This window comes from Sphaeramia orbicularis, chromosome 10 (assembly GCF_902148855.1).
Source record: "Sphaeramia orbicularis chromosome 10, fSphaOr1.1, whole genome shotgun sequence".
Lineage (NCBI taxonomy): Eukaryota > Metazoa > Chordata > Actinopteri > Kurtiformes > Apogonidae > Sphaeramia > Sphaeramia orbicularis.
Window position 1 is genome coordinate 48,309,694 of NC_043966.1, and position 10,627 is coordinate 48,320,320.

Genomic DNA, 10,627 nt, shown 5'->3' on the forward strand with positions numbered 1-10,627 from the left:
TCCCTATCCTATCCATTGGAAAACAAAAGCCAATCTGAGCATTAACCAGTTTAGCAACCTTCTATTAGATCATATCAGTAATGAGACAATATCTACCTATCTATCTACAAACAATCAATTGGACCAATCTCATTCTCTCTGGACCCCTGTGATTAGCTCTATCACATCACTCTGAGTGTCAGGAGGCCAGCGGGAGATGCCGCAAGGCTATGGGTCACCAGTGGTTTCTCAGGATGGGGGTCTGGACTGCCCTGCTCTGGTGTTCGTCCCTGTTGGGGCAGGGGTGGACCCGCTGCCGGGGTTGCCCTGTGGTGGTGGGGCAGGGACTCCGGGTTGGGTCTGGGTCAATGGCCGGCGGCCCCCGGGTCGGGTGACTGGGCTGGTTGGGGGTGGGCGGGGTGGGGTTCCTAGGTGCTTCCTCCCAGTCATACCATCCCCCAACCCCCCGCCTCCCCACGCCCCTCACACAAAGCACGTAGGGTCTTGGGGAAGGTGCATGTCCTGAGGGGGTATAGCGGGGGGGGTCACTAAAATGGCCCCCCTCTGTGGTACCCTGGGGCAGCTAACTCCTCAATTTTAATTGCACCCACCCACAACACACAGAAACACTAACACCACACATTCACTTTTGGGGGGAGGGTTGCGTGGCGCCTGGTGGGCGGTGCCATGTGGGTGGGTGAGGCTGCCCGTGTGGCACCGCCCTCAGTGGTGCGCAGTTTATGCTCCTAAATTTTAACTGCTTGCATACACACCTCACACTTCAAAACATTGATTGGTGGGAAGGCGGGGGGGAGGGGGGGTCTTTCCACACCCCTGTTTCCTGGATGCCGTCTGGGGCGGGGGGCCCCGGGGGAGGGGGGCTGGAACATTGGCTTGGGGCTCACCTGGCTGCATTGCTGGGGGGTTGCCACCCTTTGATGAATGATGTGTGCGCATGGGGATTGTGGTCGGGGGGAGGGGCTGGGCTGGCTGCCCTCTTGCCCACCTCAGGACGTGTTTGGACCAGGAAAGATGTGTGTGTGTGGGCATTGGGGGTGTGGCAGTTGCTGGTGGGGTGATGGACCGTGGTGGGGTTCCTGGCGGCTGGTGTTGCTGCTCTGGGCTGCGGTTAGCATTGGGGCTGTGCTTGGGTGCCGCACCTTGGGGGGACTCACGGCAGTGCTGCTCGCTGCCGGGGGCGGTGGCGGTGCTCCAGATACGCATGTCTGGTGCGTGCAGGTGTGTGTGCAGGTGGGTGGGAGGGGCTGTTGATGGGTGGGGGTCAGTGGCGTGCACAGACATTTAGAAGGGCAGGTCCTCAGCCAATGAAAAAGGGCACCACTCTCCCGAGTCTGACAATCCTGATCTGCAGCGTTTTCATAAATATTGGTCCGCAATAACTTGCCATCACTGTTTATTCAGTATTACACATATGTTAGCATTCTACAAAACAATGTACTGCTACTCCAATGGTCTTACACTTTTCACACCAAATAACTAGAAAAAAACAAACAAAAAAACATTCTACTTGTAAAGTACAATGAGCGTAGGCCTTAAGAGTCCAGGAGCAAAACAATGACTAGGGGACGATTATGAACCATCCAGCCGTGTAAAAATCTACAAAGCCAAAACTGAGTCACATAACCATGACAATCACTAATTTACTGAACAACCTCTATCAGCCTGAACAAACCAATATCATAGAACCAATCTAGGACTGCACACTTGACACAACTGTGCATAAGGACTGACATTTGGCTTGATCCAGGACAGAAGAGAGCTGGTACTCTGGCCTGCCTGCTGCAAGTCTCTTTCCCACTGTTTTACTCTTTCCTTTCTTGGAATTTTGCTGCAATTGATGAATAAGAAACATCAAATTGTGCACTACAATGAACATTGTAGACCAGGGGTGTCAAACTCATTTTATTTCAGGGGCTACATATGCTTAATATAATCTAAAGTGGGCCAGACCAGTAAAATAATATAAATAATAGGATAAGAACTTTTGAGTGAAAAAAGTAAATTCTGTAATGGAAATGTTTACATCTATGAATTGTACTTGAACATAGCAAGAACAAATATGAACAACCTGAAAATTTGTTAGTAAAATAAGTGCAATGTTAACAATATTACACCTCAGTTTATCATTTATACAAGTGAATCACAACTTAGAGATCGCAGTGGATCTACAAATACACAAAACATTAATTAACAGGGAGATTATTATTAAAATGCCATATACTTCTCTTAAGACATTTCAGATATTCTCATTTTTTGTAAAACACTTGTCTGTAAATTTAAACATTTTTGTGTAATTTTACTTTTTTTACACTAAAACAAAGAGACAAATTTACAGTTTTCATTATTTATAGGTTATTACGATAGTATTTTACTGGTCTGATTCACTTTAGACTGAAATGACCTAAAATGATTTTAACATCCTTGATTGTTAATATCTTCAGTGTAATTTTTGCGTTTCACAAATTCATCCCAGGGGCTGGATTGGACCTTTTGGTGGGCTGGATTTAGCCCCCAGGCCACATGTTGGACACCTGTATTGTAGACATACAGATTTTTTTTTTCATGCTTGTGTAACTTATTATAATGACAAACAACGACTTTGACAATAATCTAATAATCTGAAACTTCACATCCCAATAATTTCCAAAAAACGGGATTTGATTTAACTTTAATATTGTGTGTAATACTCCAGTCAATGCGAATGTAACATGAAGCCTAGCGTCTGGGTGCTCACCTCTGATCTGCTCCTCTGGTCGACTCCCCAGAAACTACAAACTACACTGCCTCTGTTTAGCCTGACACCACAACACCACAACAACACACACTTTTAGACACAGTTTGGATTAATAGACTATGATATATTTGTGACTCTGGAAATATACTGGGTACTCACAACTTTTCACGCAAATAAGTAGCAGAGGATTTTCATCAATTTGCTGGTTCGCCCCTCCATCTCTCCTCACATTATCAAATGCACTGAATTAGTATCACCGGGCCGTGGGCCATGACCTCTCTGTGACCTCTCCGCTTGCGACACCTAATCACACGACACACGCTAGTATTGGGCTACTGGCTACACTAACCAGTCAAACTTGTGGGGAACGGGACAAAGATTTGCTTAAACAGTTGTAAGTCAAAGGCACCGCTATTGTTACCAGTTTGTCTCTTGCAAAAAGTCGAGGCCACGCGATGTGTGATCAGCAACAGTGGAGCTACTGAGTGGCATGAGTGGAACACAAGCAGAGCAGGAGAGGCAGTGACAGGAGGAGGACTGGGGGAAGGACAGGAGGGACTGGGAATTATTTGGATTTAACTGAATACTAAATATGATTATAATGTCATGTCGACGCGGACTCGATTGTCTTCTTTGAATGAGGAAAAAAATAAATAATTCAATAATAAAAGATCGCCAGAAGGGCACCGAGGCAAGAGGGGCAGGTCTTGAGGGACACCTCAGGTCTACCTGTGCACATCCCTGGTGGAGGTACATGTGTGGGTATGTGTGTACTTGTAGGTGTGTGCGTGCATGTGGGTAGGTGGGTGTATGGGCATGGGTGGAGGTGTTTGTGCGTGTGGGTGTGTGTGAGTGATCGAACATGTGGGATGGGTGGTATGTGTGTCTGGGTGTCAGTGGGTGTGTGTGCATATGATTGTGTGGGTGAGTGGGGGACTGGAGGGCGTGTGGGGTTTGGGGGTTGGGCTTGGTGGGACGCGGGGTAGGGATGGGGGGGTGGGCCTCCGGCCACCCGGTGTGCTGGGTGGGACCCACTGCCCTAGGAGACAGGTGGCTCCTGGGGCTCAGGGACCGGCGCTTCGCCTTCCCATGGGTGGCCGGCCCCCGGCGGGGGGTGGCTGCTGGCGTCCCTGGCCCCCTGGGCCCTGGGCTTGGCTGCTGTGGGGCCTCTGGTGGGGGCTTCCCTCGACCATCTTCGGGGCAGGCACACTGTCGCCTCTCGGGGGGGCGGGCTGGATCCCCCCTCTCTGTGGTGTCTGCAGGTTGGCTGGGCCTTGGGGCCCACTTGGTCGGTCCCTGATCCTTGGAGAGAGTGCAGTTGTGGTTGCATGTGTGTGTTCTTCACCTCAGTTTCTTTGCCTTGTTCACACTGTCACAGCAGATTAATGTGAACAACTGATGTGTGGATTTGTTAGTGGTATGATTTGTTTCAGGTATTATTTGTGCAAACGTGGTATACGATATTTTGTTCATGCTTTCCTTTCTTATATTCATCATTAAATAGGTCTCATGTGTTTTATTGTTTTTTTTTTTTTTTTGTAGTTTTATTTGTTTTCTTTTTTCTCTCTCTTCTGCCCAGTTTACTCAGTTCTGGTTGTAGTTACTGTTACCATTATAATTATCACCATGGTTGTTACTGTTTGCATTGTTGATGCTTCCTTGTGAGAGTCTTCGCCACCTTCTTCTCTCTTGCTCTCTTCCCTTCACACACACACACACACACACACACACACACACACACCCCATGTCAGGTTCGGCATTGAAATGTGGTTCAACAAAACTCATAATAAACACAGTCGAATATCAAGTGGAGCTTCATATACTTTATGAAGTTATCCTTGGCAAAGCAAATCTGTTCAGCACCAAATCGCAGCCAGACTACCATTCTGCTGTTAGGATGCTGGACAAGACAAGTAGAAAAAAAAAAAAAAAAAAAAAAAAAAAGAAGCCTATCATGAGCTCAGAGACAGTCTTAGTGTAGCTAGTCAATCTGTAGTTCTCGGCCGCGGACTTGCAGTGAACATTGTAGGCTTCACATTGGATGCATCTACGCTTGGAACGATTCGATCAGGCCCTGTACGTTACTCTGAGCATTTTGTCCTGTCTCTCCGGGTCTCCGGGGGTCCACTTTGTAACTTTCCACGAAGGAAGGTGTCTCTGAGCATTCCCGGGAGTGTCATCCTCATAGTCATCATGGTCAAAACAGGGGTCAGTTCCAGGCTCCGGGCTCCAGTTTCCAGGCTCTGGGCTCTAGGCTCCAGGCTCCGCGCTCCTTTCTCTGGGATCCAGGCTCGTAGTTTGTTCCAGGCTTCCGGCTCAAGGTTTTAGGCTCCACACTCTGGGCTCGGTGTCAGTTCCAGGCTCCGGGCTCCAGGCTCTAGGCTCCGGGCTCCGGGCTCCAGGTTCCAGGTTCCAGGTTCTTAGCTCCATGCTCCAGGCTCTGGGCTCCAGGCTCTGGGCTCGGGGTCAGTTCCATCCCCCGGGCTCTGGGATTCAGGCTCAAGGCTCAAGGCTCAGTGCTCCTGGCTCCGGGTCAGTTCGAGGATCCCAGCTCCTGGCTCTGGTCTCTAGGCTCTGGGCACCAGGCTCAGGGTCATTTCCAGGCACTGGGATCCAGACTCCAAACTCCAGGCTCTGCGCTCCATGCTTTAGGCTCCAGGCTCCGGGCTGGTGGTCTTTTCAAGCCTCCGGGCTCCAGGCTCCGGGCTCTGGGTCAGTTCCGGGCTCCGGGCTCAAGGCTAAAGGCTTAAGACCCCAGGCTCCAGGCTGTGCGCTCCAGGCTCCGGGTTCCAGGCTCCAGACTCGGCGTCAGGTCCAGGCTCCGGGCTCCATGTTTTGGGTCATTTCAAGGCTACGGGCTCCAAGCTCCAGGCTCCAGGCTCCAGGCTCCAGGCTCCAGGCTCCAGGCTCCAGGCTCCAGGCTCCGGGCTCCTACCTCCGAGCTCCGGGCTCCAGGCTCGAGGTTCAAAGCTCCAGGCTCCACGCTCCATGCTCTGGACTCGGGGTTAGTTCAAGGCTCCGGGCTCCAGGCTCTAGGCACCGGGCTCCAGGCTCTGCGCTCCAGGCTCCGGGTTCCAGAAAACAGGCTTGGGGTCAGTTCCGGGCTCCGGTTTTAAGGCTCAAGGCTCTAGGCTCAAGGCTTCAGGTTCCGGGTTCCAGGCTCATGGCTCAAGGCTCCAGGCTCCGGGCTCAAGGCTCCGGGCTTACGGTCAGTTCCATGCTCCGGGTTTCAGGCTCCAGGCTTCGGGATCGGGGTTAGTTCAAGACTCCGGGCCCGAGGGTCCGGGCTCAAGGCTTTGGACACAGGGTCAGTTCCAGCCTCCATTCTTCAGGCTCTAGACTCAAGGCTCAAGGGTCCAAGCTACAGGCTAAAGGCTGCACGTTCCAGACTCCATGCTCTTGGCTCCGGATCAGATCCAGGCTACGGGCTGGAGGCTCCGTGCTCCAAGCTCCGGGTTCCAGAACCTGGGCTTGGGATCAGCTCAAAGTTTAGGACTCAGGGCTGAAGGCTCCAGGCTCCAGGCTCCAGGCTCAAGGCTCCAGGCTTCAGGCTCTTGGCTCAAGGCTTCAGGCACCAAACTCTAGGCTCTGGACTTGGGGTGAGTTCCAGTCTCCGGGTTCCAGGTTTCAATCTCCAGGCTCCAGGTTTCGGGCTCGGGGTCAGTTCAAGGCTCCGGGCTCCGGGCTCCGGACTCCAGTCTCTGGGCTCCAAGCTCCGGGCTCCGCACTCCAGGCTCCAGGCTTCAGGCACGGGGTCATTTCCAGGCTCCGGACTCTGGGCTCAAATCTCCATGCTCACGGCTCTAGGTTCACGGCTCCATGCTCCATGCTCCAGGCTCCGGGCTCCGGGCTCCGGGCTCCAGGCTAGGGGTCAGTTCCAGGCTCTGGGATCATGGCTCTGTGCTCGTGGTCAGCTCCAAGCTCCGGGCTCATGGCTCCAGGCACGGGGTCAGTTTGAGGTTCTGGGCTCCAAGCTCCAGTCCTTCAGCCCGTGGCTCTAAGCTCCGTGCTCCAAGGTCCACCCTCCAGACTCAAGGCTTATCAAGGTTATTTGTAAGTTGCAGGCTCCGTTCTCCAGGTTACCGGCTCCAGACTCCGGGGTCAGGTTCAATTCCGGGCTCCGGGCTCCGGGCTCCGGGCACCGGGCACCGGACTCAAGGCTCTGGGCTCCAGGCTCAAGGCTCGGAGTCAGTTCCAGGCTCCAGGCACCAGGCCCTAGGCTCCAAAATCAAGGCTGAATGCTTCAATCTCCAGGCTCCAGGCTCCAAGGTCGAGGCTCCAGCCTCATGGTCATTTCCAAGCTCCTGGCTCTAGGCTCCAGGCTCCGGGCTCCAGGTTTTAAAGCTCCACATTTCGATCTTTGGGTCAGTTCCAGGCTCAAGGCACGGGGTCATTTCCAGGCTCCGGGATCCAGCCTTCAGGCTCCAGGCTCTTGACTCGGGGTCTGTACAAGGCTCCAGGCTCACGGCTCCGAGCTCAAGGTTCTGTGCTCAGGGTTTTTTTTCCAGGCTCCACGCTCCGGGCTCCATGTTCCCTGCACAGGGCTCCAGGCTCATGGTCATTTCTAGGCTCCAGGCTCCATGGTCTGGACTTGGGGTCAGTTCCAGGCTCCGGGCTCCAGGCTAAAGGCTCACGGCTCCAGGCTCGTGGCTCCACGTTCCAGGCTCCAGGCTCAAGGCTCCAAACTCAGCGTCAAGGCTCCACGTTCCAAGCTCCATGTATGTGGTCATTTCCAGGCTACGTGCTCCAGGCTCCGGTCTCGTGTTCAATTCCAAGCTCCAGGCTCCGGGCTCCTAGCGCTGGGCTACGGGCTACAGGCTCACCCCAGTGCCCAGATTTCTCGGTGAACCCATGTACCACACACTACAGCACTGCTTGTGGTGGAACCGAGAATGGTGAAATCCCAGGCGCCGAAAGAACTGCACCCTTCGTAAAACCTTGTAGAAAAATGTAAAAAATTTTGAAAGAAGACTAAGAAGAAATTGACTTAGATTTCATTAATTTTAGTGTTTCACACGAAAAGAAGCTGTTCTGGTCACTTTGAGACTAGGATGTTTTTTTCTCAAGCGGAACTTCATGAACTGAAAAAGACTTGAACCAAACAACAATAAACCACTTATTTCTGAATTGTTTTTAGTGTGTTCATGCTTTTCTTACTATATTGAAAAAAATTTCCTTTTTGAGGGTTTCAGACGATAAGACGCTGTTTTTGTCACTTTGAGACAAGGAAGTTTTTTCTCAAGCAGAAATTCATTAACTGAGAAGACTTTGACAAAACAGCCATAAAACACTTACTTCTGACTTGTTTTTAGTGTTTTCCTTCTTTTCTGAGGAGAAGAGGCAAAAATGTCATTTTTGAGTGTTTCAGACGATAAAAAGCTGTTTTTGTCACTTTGAGACAAGGATGTTTTTTTCTCAAGCAAAACTTCATGAACTGATAAGACTTTTAATAAACAGCCATAAACCACTTATTTCTGACTTGGTTTTAGTGTTTTCCTTCTTTTCTGAGGAGAAGAGGCAAAAATGTCATTTTTGAGCGTTTCAGACGATAAGAAGCTGGTTTGGTCACTTTGAGACAAGGACGTTTTTTCTCAAGCAAACCTTCATGACCTGAGAAGACTTTGACAAAACAGCCATAAACACTTATTTCTTACTTTTTGTTTTATTGTTTTCATGCTTTTCTGACTATATTGGTAAAAAATGTCCTTTTTGAGCGTTTCAGACGATAAGACGCTGTTTTCGTCACTTTAAAACAAGAAAGTTTTTTCTCAAGCAGAACTTAGTTAACTGAGAAGACTTTGAAAAAACAGCCATAAAACACTTATTTCTGACTTGTTTTTAGTGTTGTAATTCTTTTCTGAGTAGAAGAGGCAAAAATGTCCTTTTTGAGCGTTTCAGACGATAAGAAGCTGTTTTGGCCACTTCGAGAGAAGTATGTTTTTTTTCTAAAGCAAAACTTCATGAACTGATAAGACTCGAACAAAACAGCCATAAACCAGTTATTTCTGACTGGTTTTCAGTGGTTTTCTACGTTTCTGAGTAGAAGAGAAAAAAATTTCATTTTTGAGCGTTTCAAGCCATAAGAAGCTGTTTTTGTCACTTTGAGACAAGGACGTTTTTGCTCAATCAGAACTTCATGATTTGAGAAGTGTTTGACAAAACAGCCATAAAAACTTTTTTGTGACTTGTTTTTAGTGTTTTCCTTCTTTTTGAGTAGAAGAGGCAAAAATGTCATTTTTTAGCGTTTCAGACGATAAGAAGCTGTTTTTGTCATTTTGAGACAAGGATGTTTTGTCAAGCAAGAACTTGATGACATGCTTTAGCACATTGACAAAACAGCCATAAACCACTTATTTCTGACTTGGTTTTAGTGTTTTCTTAATTTTCTGACTAGACTGGTAAAAATGTCCTTTTTGAACGTTTCACACAAGAAGAAGCTGTTTTGGTCACTTTTGCGACTACGATGTTATTTCTCAAGCAGAACTTCATCACCTTCATCATTTCTCCATTGACAAACAGCCAGAAACCACTTCTTTTCTGACGTGTTTTTAGTGTTTTCTTGCATTTTTGAGTAGAGAAGGAAAAATTGTCATTTTTGAGCATTTCGCACGAAAATAAACGCTTTGAGAAAAGGATGTTTTTTCTCAAGCAGAACTTCATAATACGACTTTGACAAAACAGCCACTTTTTCCTGGCTTGTTTTTAATATTTTTCTGCTTTTCTGAGTAGAACCAGTATAAATGTCATTTTTGAGTGTTTCGCTTCAAGAGAAGCTGTGGGACTTTTCAATTTTTCCAGCCTGTGTCTTACTTTATTTTTCTTAAAGACAAAACCCTGGTTTGCCTAACCCCTCTTTTTTTTTTTTTTTTTTTTTTTTTTTTTAAACCTCTGGTGCTTCTCCTCATCTGGAGCTGAAAACCTAATCTCCTGGCCCAGTCTGACTCTTATTTTTTCTGTCTTGCTCCCCCTCTCTTCCCTCCAGCATCCTTAAAGCTGCACACTGAGTTCTGGCATTTTTCAAACTACCCCAGTGGAGAAGCAATGATTCCCCACACCGAAAAAAAACCCGGGGGTTAGATCTCTGCTCCTCTTGGCCTAGTCTGACTTTTTTTTCTGTCTCTCTGCCCCTCTTTTCTCTCCAGCATCCTTAAAGCTTCACACTTAGTTGTGGCATTTTTCAATCCGCCCCGTGGAGATGGAATGCTGCCTCACATTGTAGCCACACACTAGTGGAAGAACTCTGTCCATGGTCCTGATTCTTTGTCTTTCTTTCTCTCTCACTCTCTCTCTCCCTCTTTCCTCCAACCCCCTTAAAGCTGCACACTGGCGTCCATGGACGAGGAAGAAAACTGGGAAATGTCGCACTGACCCTTGTCGGGGTTAGACCGGGACGGCTGGTGGACAGTGTGGACTCATTCTTTTTTCCAGCCTGTGTGGGACATTGTTATTTTTCCAGTGACAGAACACTGGTTAGCTTAACCCCTTTTTTAACCTCCGGTTCTTTTCTTATCTAGAGTTGGATAACGATGAAACATGAACCGTATGTTGAACTTTGTTATTTTTTTGTCCAGAGACAACCCCTGTAAGCCTAACACCGTTTTTTTTTTTTTTTTTTTACCTCTGGGGCTTCTCCTAAACTTTCGCCGGAAACCTAATCTGGCATCCACAGCCCGGAGCCTGGAAAGATGAGCCTGGAGTCTGGAGACCTGACCAATATGGAGCCCGGAGACTGGAACTGACCCTGAGCCTGGAGTCTGGAGCCAAGAGCTTGAAGCATGGAGCCTTGAGCCTGGAGTCTAAAGCCCGGAGCATGGAACTTACCCCAAGCCTGGAGCCTATAGCTTGGAGCTTTTAGCCTGGAGCCTTGTGCCGGGAGCCTGGAGCCTGGAGCCT